Below are 15459 nucleotides of genomic sequence, written 5' to 3'. Positions count from 1 at the left end.
AAGGAAATGGGTTGACTGAGGGAGTGTACTAGGTTCTATCACAATAGAAGTCTTCAGGTAAGGGCTTGATGACCACTTGTTGGACATATGCTATGCATAAGGATTTTTTTCAGATGTCTTTTTGTAGAGATATTCTCTGACATCCTATCCAGGGGTAGGGAACCTGTGTGGATTGGTTCTGTGAAGTTTGGATTCAGTCAAAGGTCCTCACTTGAGGACCCAGAGTGCCAAATGTGGCCTCAAGGCTGCAGGTTCCCCACCCCTGTTAATCCAAGGATGAAGTTCTGTGTTTCAAACACTGTGGAAGTTTTATATGAGAAGCTCTTAAATAAGTGTTGGTCCTCAACCCACAGCAGTGTCTGTAATTAAAAATTATTCCAGAATGAAACTGCAGTGTTCAGGAACCAACACGCTTCTCAAGCCATGGCATTAATTCAAAATGTCAAGGAATTGGAGGCATATGAAAGGATAATTGTGGTTTCTAATGTTCCTGTTGCAAATTTTAATAATGAAGCCATGGCATGTATTCTATGGAATTACTTCTAGAAGGCTAATAACAAAGATGGAGAAGTAGAAAATGTAACATATCCAACAAGAATCAAATGAATTGCCTTTGTGATGTTCAAGGAAATAAAAAGGGTGGAGAACATCCTTAAAAAGGAGAAACAGCGTCTAACAGAGGAGGGGCTACTTCTGATTTGTTTTACTGTAACTCACTTTAGTAAAAACATCAGTCATCATATTCTTGTTCACCTTGATTTATCAGTTTTTAGAAAGGAAGTTATTCTAGAAAATCTGGTGACAGAACTGAAGGAGAAATCTCCATCCTTGAAATTACCCTGTGCAAACTAATGGAAAGATAACTGTTAAAAGGGTCATTTTTAGAAATCAAGACACTAAAGGAAGTTCTGTTGTTAAGGACAAGTTCTCTTCATGGAAACAACACAAATTGTGTCATTCTGAGAAAAAGGAAGAAAAAGAAAACTCTCCAGAACGGAGCACATCTGTGTCATCCATCCAGCCTGCAATGCCAAATACTATCGGAAATGAACAGACAATTGTCCTTGATACAGATGTATTTAAATACATGAAGTATGGTAACCATATGTATGAAAAGACTGTAACATTGTGAGTAAAGAGACAGTAAATGATGGAGTCACCACTCCACGTGTTTAAGAGATTCTCAGATTGATTCTCATTCTGATCACTTGAAAAAAGTAAAGGAATTAAATGAAGAATGTTCATACTCCCTTTCTCTTAAGCTTCGAAAAGAGACATTATCTTTAGATGGAAATGATATAAATGAGGGAAAGCAGATTTAGTCAGCATGCTGAGAATTGCAGCCACAGTATCCCTAGATTCTGGTCAAATATAATACTAAGCATATTGACATAGGGAATTCTAGTGATACCTGTCAATTCAAAAAAATTTGTTGCGAAGTCTGCAGGGGAAAAAAGGTAACTTCAGAAAACACAATGACACCGGCTAAAATATCCAAGGAATCTCAAATCTTTCCCCCAAATCAATAATTTCTTAAGGAAAGATAGATTTAAATCTATCCTTTAGAACATGTAGGTGGTCATCATTATGCTTCTGTTAGTATCATAGACATGTAGAAAATTATGGATTGCTTCCAAATAGAATGCCAATACAAATCATGTTAGATTGACACTTAAAGATATTTTTAAATCAGATCATCATTAATTAACAAGTATCCATTGTGGTAATTCTACCTGATATTGAACATTATTTGTAATTTTGGGCATACTATTCCTTAATTTTCTCTCCAAGGGCTCCTTTTTAGATAGACTTCTATTGAAATCTTTTGTTTTTTACATTGCTTACATTTGTTTTTCCTTTATCCCTGCCCTTGCCAGAGAGCCATCCTTATGACAAAGAGAAAAAAAGTAAAGAGGATGAGAAAAATAATTAGCATAACCAGTCAAGGTATGGGAAAAATATGACATTGAATGCAATATTTCAAATACATTATGTGCCACCACCTCAGCCCTTTTCCCTAAAGGCAGGTTTGGTGAGGTGTCCTCTTAGATTTCTTCATCAATTCATGTGAGTCTTTCCATGATTCTCTGTAGTTATTAACTTCATAATTTTGTTAGCTAACTAATATTCCATTTTGTATGTTCCAAATTTGTTTATCTGCTTCTCAAGTGCTTAGCATCAACTTTGTTTCCAGGTCTTTGTCGCAATAAAAAAGTGCTGATATAGATTAAATAAATATTCCAAACTGTGCCCACAGGGAATTACACCAGAGAAGCCAGAGGGGGAAAAGCAGATAGTAGCACAATCCAAAGGTTAGTCAGTTCAAAAATCAATTAGCAGCAGGCCAGGAAGGGGGAATGTATATTCCAAGTCCATAACCCAAAAGCAAAGTCATTGCATGAAAGAGTGTCTGTCACCAGAAGTCGACCTAAGAAGTCAGCAATAAGAAAGCAAGAGCTTTGTAAATGAAGAGCATGAAAGCACCTGGAGAAATTGCTGGTCCACTGTACTCTCTTCTTATTCCATTTGTTTGTTTTAAATTCCAATTGTTGGCACCTTCGAGCCATGGGTAGTGACAATTTATATTTCACTGCATGGATCATTTAACATTTTATTATTACTCTGCAATGAGAAGAGATGAGGCAAGAGGAGATGAAAAGGAAGGAGGGGATTTCCAATCTAGAAAGAGCCTTTGAGGACATCTAGTCCAACGATTTCATTTTAGAAAGAAACATGGTGAGGGCCCAAGAGGTTAAGTTACTAGCCCAAGGTCATTCAGTTAGTAACTGAAATAAATTAGATTTGAAATTAGGTCTCCTGTTTTTAAATGCAGGGATCTTTTTCACTAGACCAGAGCTGACTCATTTTATAGATGAGGAAATTGAAATCACCAAAAATGAAGTGATGTACCTATTGATTTATTGGTTTTTCAAAGTCATACAGATAGTGTCCCAGAGAAGACTTAAACTTGGATTTTCTGAATTCAAATTCAGCAGTCTTTCTACAATACCACATTTTCCTCATTTTATGGACCTGAAAACTGAGACCCAGAGAGGGGAAATATCTGACCTGAGGTCACAAGGCTAGGAAAAGGAAAAGATGGGGCAAGATATCAGATATCAGATATCAGACAATGATTATGCTTTCCATGATGCTATGCTGCTTCCCTACTATTGATGCCACCTTAGAACTTGGGTAAAGTATCTTTTCACATGTGGTATATAAATATGAGGTAGAGGGGGACACTAGCATATGGCTTCAGAACTGTAGAAACACATGCAAAGATTTAAATGTGTTTGGATAAACAGGACAAGAATAATCTAAAACACTAACATCAACCTTTAAAATCACATGATACCAATTGTAACTAAGGCTGGTCTTACACACAGCTTCATCAATATGTATTTAGGGTAAGGCTGAATGCTGGTATTTCATGTTGATCTTCCAAAAGTCCCATGTAAAGATGTGAAATTCACTGATGGTGAAGAAGTCTATCCTCTTCTCTCTTTGCTGAACTGTCAATTCCTTTCATTTTAAAGCACTATCCATGTAGCACCCATTATGAGGAAGACATATTGTGGGAGAAGTGGACAAATACAAAAAAAAAAAGTCCCTACCCTCAAGTAGTTTATATTCTATTTCTTTGGAGAGGCAAAGGATATGACATCTACATAATATATTCTAGGATTATTAAAACTACAAGTATGGAATAAAGGGAAGAATAATCTGTGAGTATTGAGGAGGCAGAAAATACAGGGGTAATTTTAAAGACAGATACATAAACAAAGTGACTGTAGACTAAAGCATAGAACATGGAATAAGGGGTCAGAAGATCTGTTTTGGTATTTTGACTTTCTCATGTACTACCTATATGATGTTGGGCCTCAGTTTCTTCATCTGCGAAATGAGAGGGCTGAGCCAGATGACTTCTAAATTTTCTTCTGGATCAAAAACTCTGATCCCGATTTTCATTACTGTTACTCATTGGAAAAACAGTAAATTCAAAATCTTATCACCATGGATATTAAAACCAGAAGTGAGCTCAAAGGCCATGAAGTCCAAAATGGGCAAGTGACCTGCCCAAGATTACACAGCTAGACTGTGTCAGCAGTGACAGATCTTCTGACTCCTAGTCCAATGCTTATTCCACAACCCAATTCCACTATTCATTTCTAGGGAGTTATGTGAGGGGATTTTCAGTTTTGGTTCCCAAACCTTGGTTCTACACAAATCTATTTTTTTTATTTTTTATTTTTTGTGAATGGACTAAAATGAACTTCTCTTAAGCCTAGATTAATTTAGGGGCATGTGTGAATTGTTTCCGTTGAGTAGCTCCAATTGTTTCAGCATTTATTTTCAAAGCTTATATTATTTTAGCCATTCTGCAAATAGAAGGAAAGCTCACACATGTATTAATAGCATCATTCGTGCAGTGTTAATTTAGAAATAGAGTAAACACAGTAATAGCAACATCTTCCATCTGTATTTGTTCTACAAATTGCCATTAAAATAGCCCCAAGTAGAAATCCAATGTGTAGATGAGCAGTAGATCACTACTATGGTCCAGGATTTAGATGCGACATTACATTCTCTTATCTCTTCCTTATGTAAGAACCACTGGTGATTTTACAGGTCTTAGATTACATTCAGATGTTACACAGTATGTACAATGTGTGGAGCCCAGGAAAGGGCAGTGATGGCATGCCTGAGGTGGGGTGCTTTGTTGACTATCGTCAACTGGGATAGGAGTGAGAGAATGAAACACTATCTCCATGTCAGGCTAAAGAGACATACAGGAAAGAATCCCTACAATAATTTGTGAATACCTTTACTAGAAGACACACATCAGACTGTGCTGAACCAGACCAGGTTACACGATGGGAATCAAGGTTGAAGTGGCAGTTTGGCATTGTAATGCCAACAGAGTATGGCCACAGTCCCAAGGACTTAGCCCAATCATCTACCATAATCAGATGACTTTGTGTTGGTTCTTTTTTTCCGATTGGGTTAGGGAAAGACAGTAGCATGGCTTTCTCTCCTCTTTTGGCATCTTAAATTAAAGTCGTTGTATTGTGTTTAGTATCTGAAAATCCTTAACTTTATCATGTTACGTAATTTCTAATAAAATCATTTTCATGACATGACTATCCGGTGTAGTTGATTTTATCAAAGAAATGTATGAGAGAAAAAGATGGGTAAATTACTTCATGAGAATGAGGTATTACCAATGAATTTCATTAGGTGTTCTATTGACATTTTCATGAAGTCAAGATAAAATTAAGACATTCTCCATCATATAGGTTGTATCCCCTGTAGTAAATTTATGGATGGAGGATAAGAATCACAAGGACGAAAAAGCATGGATAGGTTGCCATCCTTATCAATGGAAGGCACATTCACATCCATGAAAGAATAGATGCATTTCAGTATTTGAAGAATCATAGTTAGAATAAAATTTATGGCTCTTCAGCTAGAATTTTCTCTAGGAATACTTTAAATCCAAAGGCATGGTGTCAATTCAATTCAATACATTTTTATTTCACAGCAAACTAGCACTGTGTTAGATGCTGCTTACTGAAAAAGAAACATAATGCAGGCAAGCGGTGGCTCACTTGATAGAGTGCTGATAATGAGTAAAAATCCAGCCTCAGACACTTGATAGCTTTGTGATCCTTGGCAAGTGAATTTGCCTGTTTGCCTCAGTTTACCCAAGTATAAATGGAGATAATAATGACACTTATTTGTAAAGTTGTTTTCAAGATCAAACGAAATATTTGTAAAAATTACTTAGCACCATGCTTCGCAAATAGTAGGTGCTGTGTAAATGCTTATTCCTTTCCCTATTCCTATGACCCAAATCTGATTCTCAAGGAACTTCTAATCAAATATAGAGAAAGAAGCATAGTATGAGAAAGATTGAAATAAATGCCAAAGAGAGGTCTAGACAACATACAGTGAGAAGATATAGGTCACTTTTAATTAATTTCACATGTTTACACTCATGGATTGGGGAGTGAATCTATCTGAAAAATTTCAGGATAAGTGGTTTAAACTTATTCAGCTTATTCCCTCTTTTAAGATGTATTGAGTGCTTTAAAAAGAAATTCTCTTTCCATAGATTTTTTTGTAATCGACATCAACCTATTGGATTCTCAGATTAATGCTCTTATCATTCAGTACTAATGCACAGCGTTCCACGACAAGTAAATATTTTCTTTCTGAGTATCAAGGGGTCAAATTAACCTCAATTCATTGTAAGTGTTCAATAGTTCTGAAAAATAGCATGTTCTGAAATAACTTGGTTCTGAAAGTAAAAAAAAAAAAGGTTTGTACTTCATTCTCCCAAAATTTTATATAAATTCCAGTGCTGAGCATTTCTCCACCCATACAGACATTAGAAAATTCTGTACCTTATAACTAAACCACTAAAGTCAAGTAAATAGAAAACTCTCAATGAATATCAAATGAGTGTTTGGGAGAAAATGCTGCCCAGTAACTAACAAGAGATGTTGTAACCTTCTATCCCAAACTCCAGTGTCCAAAAGATTTGCATAGAGATAACTTATAAAAGAGGCCAGGTTCCACAAAGAACAAGATGTAGGCTTTTTTGTCAAATACTGATTCTAGAAATGGAGGAAGGACAGCAGAGTGATAGATCAAATGTCAAATGATGTGAAATCCAAATTTTCAAAGATCACATTTCATCTATACATGTTTCAGCACAGTTCTAGGAACAGAAAATGTGGTTAATAAATGCCAGCTGAATGAATGAATGAATGAATCTACATAGGCATATGGTCTCACTTGCAAAAACACATACAGCAGTCTAGGTTGTTGCTTGTTGTCAGATGTGAAACCTCTCAAGATATACAGATGATCAATGGATGGCCATGGCTACAGTCTTACTTTCAAGGAACTAAGGCTATATATGGACAGACCCTGTTAATTGTCACCATTACTATGCACATTAGGGCTTCAGCAATGGTCAGAATTGTTATTGCACTGAAGCTGGCTTATCATCCATTGTGATTATGAAAATTCCTGGGCCACATGTGAGACCATCATATTTGACAAAGGGGAGGGTTATGGGCAAATAATTATGGTTTTCCATTCATGTAAGGGGCATATTGTATTCTTCTGATCATTTTACAACAACTGTCACTCACTGAGTAGTGGTGAAGTACCTTTAGAGTTCTGCTCCAACCACATCTTAAAGTCTTTCAAATTCAAGGCCTATTCCTAGAGGTACAAGGTAATAAAGGTGACACTTTCACTGCTGCAATAAGGGGCTCAAAAATTAGGAATTTTATTGAAATTAAAAGGATTGAAGAGTATAGAAGCCTGAGAATGAATCTTGGGTCAATTTAATTGGTTCATTCATAGCACTTGGCAAAAACATTTCCAAAGCTTTCCAGTATATACTCTTTAGAAAAATAAAGAATATTAAATAAAAAGGAAAAACAATAGTTGATATGCATTTAGTAAGCACCAACTTTGTCACCATGCCTTTTAAAATATATTTTAATTATTTTCAGTTGCTGTTCAGTCATTTTTCATTTGTTTCCAACCCTTTGTGACCCCATTTGGGGATTTCTTGGCAGAGATTGTATATCCAATAGCTTTGCCAAGAAAACCTCAAATGGGGTCATGAAGAGTTGGAGACAACTGAAAAATAACTAAACAGACACATACACTGGCAGAGATACTAGAGTGATTTGCCATTTGTTTCTGCAGATATTTTTTATAACTGGAGAAACTGAGGCAAACAGGGTTAAGTGACTTGCCCAGGGTCACACAGCGAAGAAGTATTTGAGGCCAGATTTGAACTCAAGAAAATGAGTCCTCCTGATTCTAGGCCCAGAATGTTATCCACTGTACCACCTAGCTGCTCCTATTTTCAACTACAAAGCATTTATTTTTCTGTCTTTCTGATCCTTCTCCTTATTGAAAAGAAAAAAAAATTGTAACAAATTTACATAGTCATGAAAAACACATTGCCACATTGACCATATTCAAAAATGTGCATCACATGCTGTCCATTTAATCTATTATCTCTCTGCCAGGAGGTAGGCAGCATGCTACATCATGAATCCTCTATAATCATAGTTGGTCACTGCGTTGATCAGAGTTCTTATGGTTTTTTATTCCAAGTCATTCATTTTTCTAATGTTGCTATCATAGCATAAATTATGCTTCATTAATACTTTGACAAAATCATAGAGCCACAAACTGAGAATCAGATGAAATCTGATAGGCAAGCTAAGCCAGGATCCTCTCCACAACCTATCCAAAGAGTGGTTATTCATCCTTTGTTTCAAGACTTGTGTGGAGTATGAACCCATAACCTCCCAAGGAGGGCCATTTCACTTGAGGATAGATCTGCAGCTAGGCCATCTCCAGCTGTCCTGATGAATAATCTAGCCACTGGCCCCAGAGGGCTGTGGAGGAGAAAGTGAGGCTGGTGACCTTGCACAGCCCTCCCTTACTCAAATCAAAGTCAATTGCAAGTCATATCATCAACTCTCTGATGTCATGGTATTCTTCAAGGATGAAGGACAAACACAAGAACATCTACAGGTATTCTGTAACAGTTACGAAAACAATCATCGATACCCCTGTAATAGTTATGAAGTTTTATTTATGTCACACCTGACTGGTCATGTTCTGGATATCTGGGTCCAAACAGAAAAAGTCTAACCCCTCTTCTACACAGTACACCTTCAAAATCTTGAAGGCAGGCATCATATCCCTTCTATGTCTTCTCAAATTCCATGAAAGTCACAATGTCACTGATTTATATGTTATCTTACAAATTCAGATCACAATCCTGCCATATTTTAGTGAGTGGTCTTCATGAAAGGCAGTGGCCAAGAAATATGAAGGTCAGCCTCCTGGGAATGAGTCAAAGAATATTACTCAACAGTACCTCAAAGATCAAATGCCACTGAACACTGGAGCAAGAGTCTACAATTTATCCGGGGTTTCCAATATGAAGGAATTGTGATGATGAAACTAGAGATCATAATGATGAAGATGATACACATTCACAAAGTACATTTATTATGATAGCACTGCAAAGTAGGTAGTGCAAATAATTTGGTCAACATTTTATGAATGAGGGACACAGGCAAAGAGAAGTTGTCATGTTGTCAGAATCCATTTTGCCACACAACTTTTCAGTAGCTGAAGGAGGACTCACAACTGAGTCTTTGACTCTAACAGCATAGCTCTTTCCAACATACTATGATTCTTTGAGGTGACAGCATTCATCTGGGTGAAACCAAAGGAAAAAAAATAGGGACCTATGCTAAGATCAAGAAGATTCTGGAGCTGCTGCCTGGTCCTAGAAATTTAAGTATTCATTCTTCAGCCCAAAAGGGAAGATAGTTTTATTGACTTATTTTTTGTTATTATTGATGAGCAGATACTTAGCATGTATATTTTGTCCCTGTTAACCTGTTCAAGCATATAACATGTTGCCCATATCTGTGGCATAGTAGATAGAGTGCTAGACTTGGAGTCATGACAGTCTGAGTTCAAATTCTACTTCTAATATTTGAAGCCATGTGACATAGTTGAAGGAAAGGGCACATGGGGTGAGGAAGGCCTGAGTTCAAATCCTGCCAAAGATTCTTACCAGCTTTGTAACTCTGGGCTAGTCACAGTCTCTCTGTGCCTCAGTTTCCTAATCTGCAGAAAAATGATATGGTTGTATGACCTCTTTCAGCTCTAAATCTATGATCCTATGATCTTTCCTGAAATTAAATTTTATCTTCCATAAATAAAGTATGGATAATAATAGCAACACATTATCGTGAGGATCTAATCAGACAATGTCTGTAAAGCACTTTCCAAACTTCAGAAAGCTCCATGTAAATGCCAGCTATTATTAGTAGTGTGGCTTCATGTATTCACAGGATCATAGGCTTTATACTTAGAATGGACTTAAGGGATCATCTGAGTCCAAATCCCTCATTTTATAGATAAGTTAACTGTCATGGGATCAAGGAAAATTTCACCAACCGAGAAATTCATAGTAATGCAAATATTGGGGCTTCTCATTTTTTTTTCTCCATTTAAATTGCCATTTCACTTTCCTCTGTCCCTTTGACCTGTAAAGCTACTTTGTACTAGAGCATGTTCTGAAATGCAGTTCAGTGGTTCCTGACCACTACCAGCAAATATCTCTAAGTCTGCTTCTGCTCCATATGGCAAAAGCATCTTTTATCTTTAAAGAATATTTTGAGGCTGGTGGGGCTGATGTCCCGAGGACAGCTCTCAGAAAATTTTTAATGAAGTTCAAATCAACATTTAAGCAGTCCATTCAAAACTCAATATAGGGTTGAGGTGGCTCTCAGAGGCATGCTCATTCATAAGCCTTTGCTTCTAAAATGGTTGGATTTTGCCCTTTGCAAATGTCCCCAGTTGGCAGGAGCCCTCTTTGGCTGTGATCCATAATCATTTCATCACAAAGCAGGGACTGAAAAAAACCATCATTTCCTGGATCCATCCAAACTCTCTCCCGGGAGCATTGCTGCTTTCTCTTCCTCTCCCTGAGGAGCATAGTCTGTTCCACAACAGGTCTAGTATTACTCTTTGAGAGCACTGCATGATAGAAAGAATGAACAGAAATAGTTTTGGTCCAGTGGATAGATCATTGGTCTTGGAGTCAGAAAGATGCAGGTTTGAATCTCAATTCTGTGGCTGTTCAGTCATGTCTGACTCTTCATGAGTTTATTTGGGGTTTTCTTGGCAGAGATATTGGGATGGTTTGCCATTTCCTTCTCCAACTCAGTTTACAGATGAGTAACTGAGGCAAACAGGGTTAAGTGACTTGCCCACAGTCACACAGTAAGTGTTTAAGACCAGATGTGACCTCGGATGATGTCTTCTTGATTCCAAGCCCAATGTTCTATCCGCTGTGCCACTTAATCTCTGAGCCTCAGTTTTGTCATCTGGAAGATGAGACAATTAGACTTAATGACCTTTTAAGGTCCAAATCTATAGCTCTATAATGCTATGCTATGATCCTGTAAGATATTTACTAGCTATGAGATCTCAAGTAAATCACTCAAACTATCTCAGCCTTAATTTACTTGTGTGTAAAATAGAGATAATAATAACACCTGCCCCCCAGAGTGGTGGTAGGGATCATATGGCACATGACTGCACTCCATAAATCTTTATGCATTATGATTATTAAAGTTGCTTCCTCCAGCAAGCAGATGAAACAGATGTTGCTACTTCTCAGAATTCAGTTCAGTTTTGTTATTCATTTTCTTTCATAAGCCTTTCTCATGTTATATTTTACTCAAGGTTCCTACCAGCACCATTGTTACCAATTCAACACAACTCAGAGTGATTAATGCTTATTATTTTTATATTCTCTTGATTACCTTGTTGGTGAAAAAAAAAACTTGTCTATCCACACTTTCACATCTAACCTCCTCCCCTTCACTACATTCCCTTTGACACTTTATACTAGGGATTATAAATAAGATAGAATTTACCAACTAGTGTCTGAGTGTGGTGTTTCCCCCAGTTTGGGGAAAATTACTAGAAACACACAAAAGCATTTTTGTCAATCTGCTACTCAGCTAGTGTTGTTAAAAAGTAAACACTCAGGAGCTATTGTTATTTAAAAACTCAGGAAACTATGTAAGAACAAAGAAAAATCATAGCTTGGAAGCAAATTATTCTTTTCAAAGGTCTAGGAAAACATGACTGACTTTCCAAAAACAATGAGGTCAAAGGAGAACAGAGCTACGTGATCCTTCAAAGAATAAAAATTGCCCACCACCTGCTATCCAGGTCAATCCCATTTTCTGCCTTGCTGTCTGGCATGAGGAACTCACATCCCAGAAGTATGGTTAAATGTGTGGGATCAATGTAGCCCATGTGTGTAAAAGTGAGGGAAAGAGGGTGTTGGTGTTGAGCACAATGATAACATCAAGGAGACACAAGTGTGAGACATATGACTATGCATATGCATGCTCATGTGGAAGGGGATCACATGGAAAAAGATGATTCTATTGCAACATTTGGGGATAAGAGTTGGAGTTCTTACAAGAACATTTACTATCAGCTCAGCTCTTCCCTTTGGTGTGAATATGTGAATTAATTATATTAATAGGGACATCTTCATTCCTTTTGTATCCTAAGAAGCATTTAATTTTGCAAATAGTCAAAATTTGATTTCTTTTTCTTTGCCTTGTACTTCAGATGGCATTTGAAAATCTGGGCTTCTCAAATATCATAGACTTTGGCTTACCTTATGACTGATCTGCCCTCTGTTTTCTTTCTTTCTGAAGATAGTACCAATCATACTTGCATCTTTCAAAAGGTGCCTGAAAATCACATTGATAAAAATGGCAGTCATCCCAATTAACTTCACCTTTCTCCAATAACATGATCATGTTGATAGTTTTTTGGGATACAATAAGAGAAAAGGCTCCATTTTTTAATACTTAACTAAAAATTAGGTCTCTACTCTCAGAATCAGTCTAATTCAGCACAAAATACTATTGCTGGTGCTCTCTACGTGAAATGAGGTCTATGACATTTGCTAAATGCCATTTCCATACTATGTAGCCAATTAATTTTGTAACATGAGGCATCGGAAAATGCAATTGGGTCTATTTGAACACTCAGCTCTTAACTGAGAAGACAATTTTGAGTCATCAATAAACATAACTAGAGTATACTATTTGCCAAGCATCTCAAGGGATTCAATTTGGTGGCAGTTTTTTTTTAAACTTCCCCATAGAAAACTCTTCGTCTTCTATATTATTTAAATTCAATGTTTCAGTGGACTGATAATCGCACCAATATGGATATGTCCTCCAACAGAGCATAGAACAAAAATAATTTGGTAATTTATGATTTTGCTTTTTTCCTCTCTTCTGGACCTAGTATAATCTGCATGACTAAAGTATGCATAGAAAAGGGAGAGCTGGATTTCCAATCTTTGCAGAGTTGTTCCTGCTGTGGATGATTATGGCTTTGCCACAGGGCATGGAGACATTGATGAAGCAAACATTTATGGCATGCCTTTCTGTAGTAGAGGAGAGACCATTGTAGTAACTGATGACCTACCTTGTAGGGATATGAGGGCCAAGTGAGAAAACATATTTAAAACACTTTGCAACTCTTATGATTTTATTTTCATTTTTATCTTTAACCAGAATAGCCTGAATAAATTCTGGCCTACTACATTCTGGAAGAGCAAACAAGTGAGAAAAGCTATAAAACTGAAAATGAGAATGGTTTTTACAGAGGGCATTGTACAGACAACATTGGAAGCAGAAGAGAATTCCTGTTCACAAGTATTGGGACAAGAAGAAGCCTTTATTAAGCATTTACTGTGTTGCAGATATTGTGTTAAGTATTTTGCGAATATGATCTTATTTGATCCTCATTACAACCCTGTGAGGTAGGTTTTATAATTATTTCTATTTTGCAGCAGAGGAAACCCAGGCAGACAAAGGTACATTTACTTTCCCAGGGTCACACAGCAATTAAGTACCTGAAGCTGGATTTGAATTAGAATCTTCTTGACTCCAGGACAAATGGTCTACCTGCACCTCCTAGCTGCCAAAGAAATGGTAGAAAATATTTTATGAGGAAGGGTAATTGGGGAGCCAATGTATTTAAACTCTATACTTAAGCAGTGAGAAAGTATTGAGAAATTTATGGTAGATGGGAAAAGGGATAAAGAAGACTATCCCAATGTATTCTGTTGAAAAGGCTGGAGAGTGGAACATTTGGAGACATGGAGATCAATTAAGAAGTTGTCATAACTGTTCAAGGGTGATATTTTAAAGGTTTAGGCTAAAGTGACATTAAGAGAAGTAGAAACTAAGGGACAGATTGAGAGATGCAGCACAGTTCTAAGTCTCCCGCAAGCTATATCTTTTTCTTGGAACAGCTTTTCTGTTGCTTCTCAAAAAAATTTTAGGGTCACAAATTTATAGAAAGAAGGTCATGGAGTTCAACCCTTTTGTTTTATAAATGAGGAACCCAATACAAATTTAACACACTATTTACTACTCCCTGCCACTCCTTCATTCAAATTGCTCCTTCACCTCTGACCTTCTTCAGGAAACCTTTCCTATCTGATAGATGAAAGAGTAGTGAATTGACTAATCTATCATCTGTTCCAAATATTTGAATGTCATTGCATAAATTGTATAATGGCAAGAAATATGGCATACTATGTAATCTCACTTGTTAAAACCTTTAAACATCTTTATTGAGAAAGTCTTGTGTATATGTATGATTTTCATAGCAATTTTTAAAACTTCGGAAAGTAGGTAGATGTTTTAAGAGTTGTTGGTATGTTCTCTGATGCCTTTTTTTCTGAATTATGTCTAATATTTTTCCCATATTATGATATTTTCTCCTCCTTCATTTACAATCTAAATTGAGACCTTGACACTTGTAGTTGTGTTACATTTGGTCTATACTGTTTATTTGGTTTAATTTTTCTGTTTTTCTTTTCTTCCTTTTTCTTTCTTTAATCTCAAAAGTTCAATTTCTTTGTTATTTATGAGCACATTGAGGATCATGACATTTGAGTCTGACTGTGGTAATTCTGGTATTATTGAGAGCTTTTTTTTTTAACAAATTTGTTATAATTTTTTTTTGCAGATCTTTTCCATTTTTCTTCTCTTTATTGTTATTTCATTTTCACCATTATATGACTTCTGGATCTCTAATGAGTTCCATTTAAGCTTGCTTTAGTCACTACTGCTCCTCTCTGTTGTATGCAACAATGTTCAAGCATTACTTGATAAAATTTGACAAATGAGTTTATAGTCTAAACCAGTGTTACCTTTGGCTTCCACATCTTTGGCAAGCAAGTCAAATATTTTACTAACGTGCTTTTTAGCCTTTTTTTTTAAATTTCCTTGTCATGGTAAATTATTTAAACTAGTTCAACTGTTTAATGAAATGGCTAGTTTATATCTACATTCTACCTTTTATCCATATCTGATTTTTAATCATCATTAATTTGCTCAACTACATTAGCATTGCTTCAATTACCTGTCATTTATTTTCATACACTTTTTTTATTCTTTTTCATTTTGTGCTCTCATGATATCAAAAAAATTTAGACGTGGAACATCACTCATCTTCTAATTCCACCCAAACTCAAGAAGAATCTGCACTACCACATACCTGGTAAAAGCTCACCTCCTCTCTACTTGAAATTCACCAATGAGGGAGAACCTGTTACCTCCCAAAACAGTCCATTCTACATTTGGACTGTTCTAATTGTTAGAGTTTCCCTGCCTTATTAAACCTAAATCTCCATCTTTCCAAGTTCCACCCAGTGTTCCATATTCTGCTTTGAGAGTCCAAACAAATCTAATCCCTATTTTGCATAGCAGCCTTTTAAATACTTGAAGACAACTATCATATCATCTTCCCTTCGACCACTTAATCCTTCCCTTCTGC

The 15459-nt window shown here is 36.4% G+C and overlaps 1 pseudogene; it reads left to right on the top strand.

The window, feature by feature from the left end:
* The first annotated feature begins 423 nt into the window (after positions 1–423).
* Positions 424–1529, top strand: LOC110202021 (RNA-binding protein 43 pseudogene; annotated as a pseudogene).
* Positions 1530–15459: the final 13930 nt, after the last annotated feature.

The sequence above is a fragment of the Phascolarctos cinereus genome, unplaced genomic scaffold (assembly GCF_003287225.1).
Source record: "Phascolarctos cinereus isolate Bilbo 61053 unplaced genomic scaffold, phaCin_HiC Scaffold_9;HRSCAF=440, whole genome shotgun sequence".
In the NCBI taxonomy this organism is placed as follows: Eukaryota; Metazoa; Chordata; class Mammalia; order Diprotodontia; family Phascolarctidae; genus Phascolarctos; species Phascolarctos cinereus.
Note: the sequence above shows the minus strand (reverse complement) of the source record. Positions and strands in the feature narration are given on the sequence as shown.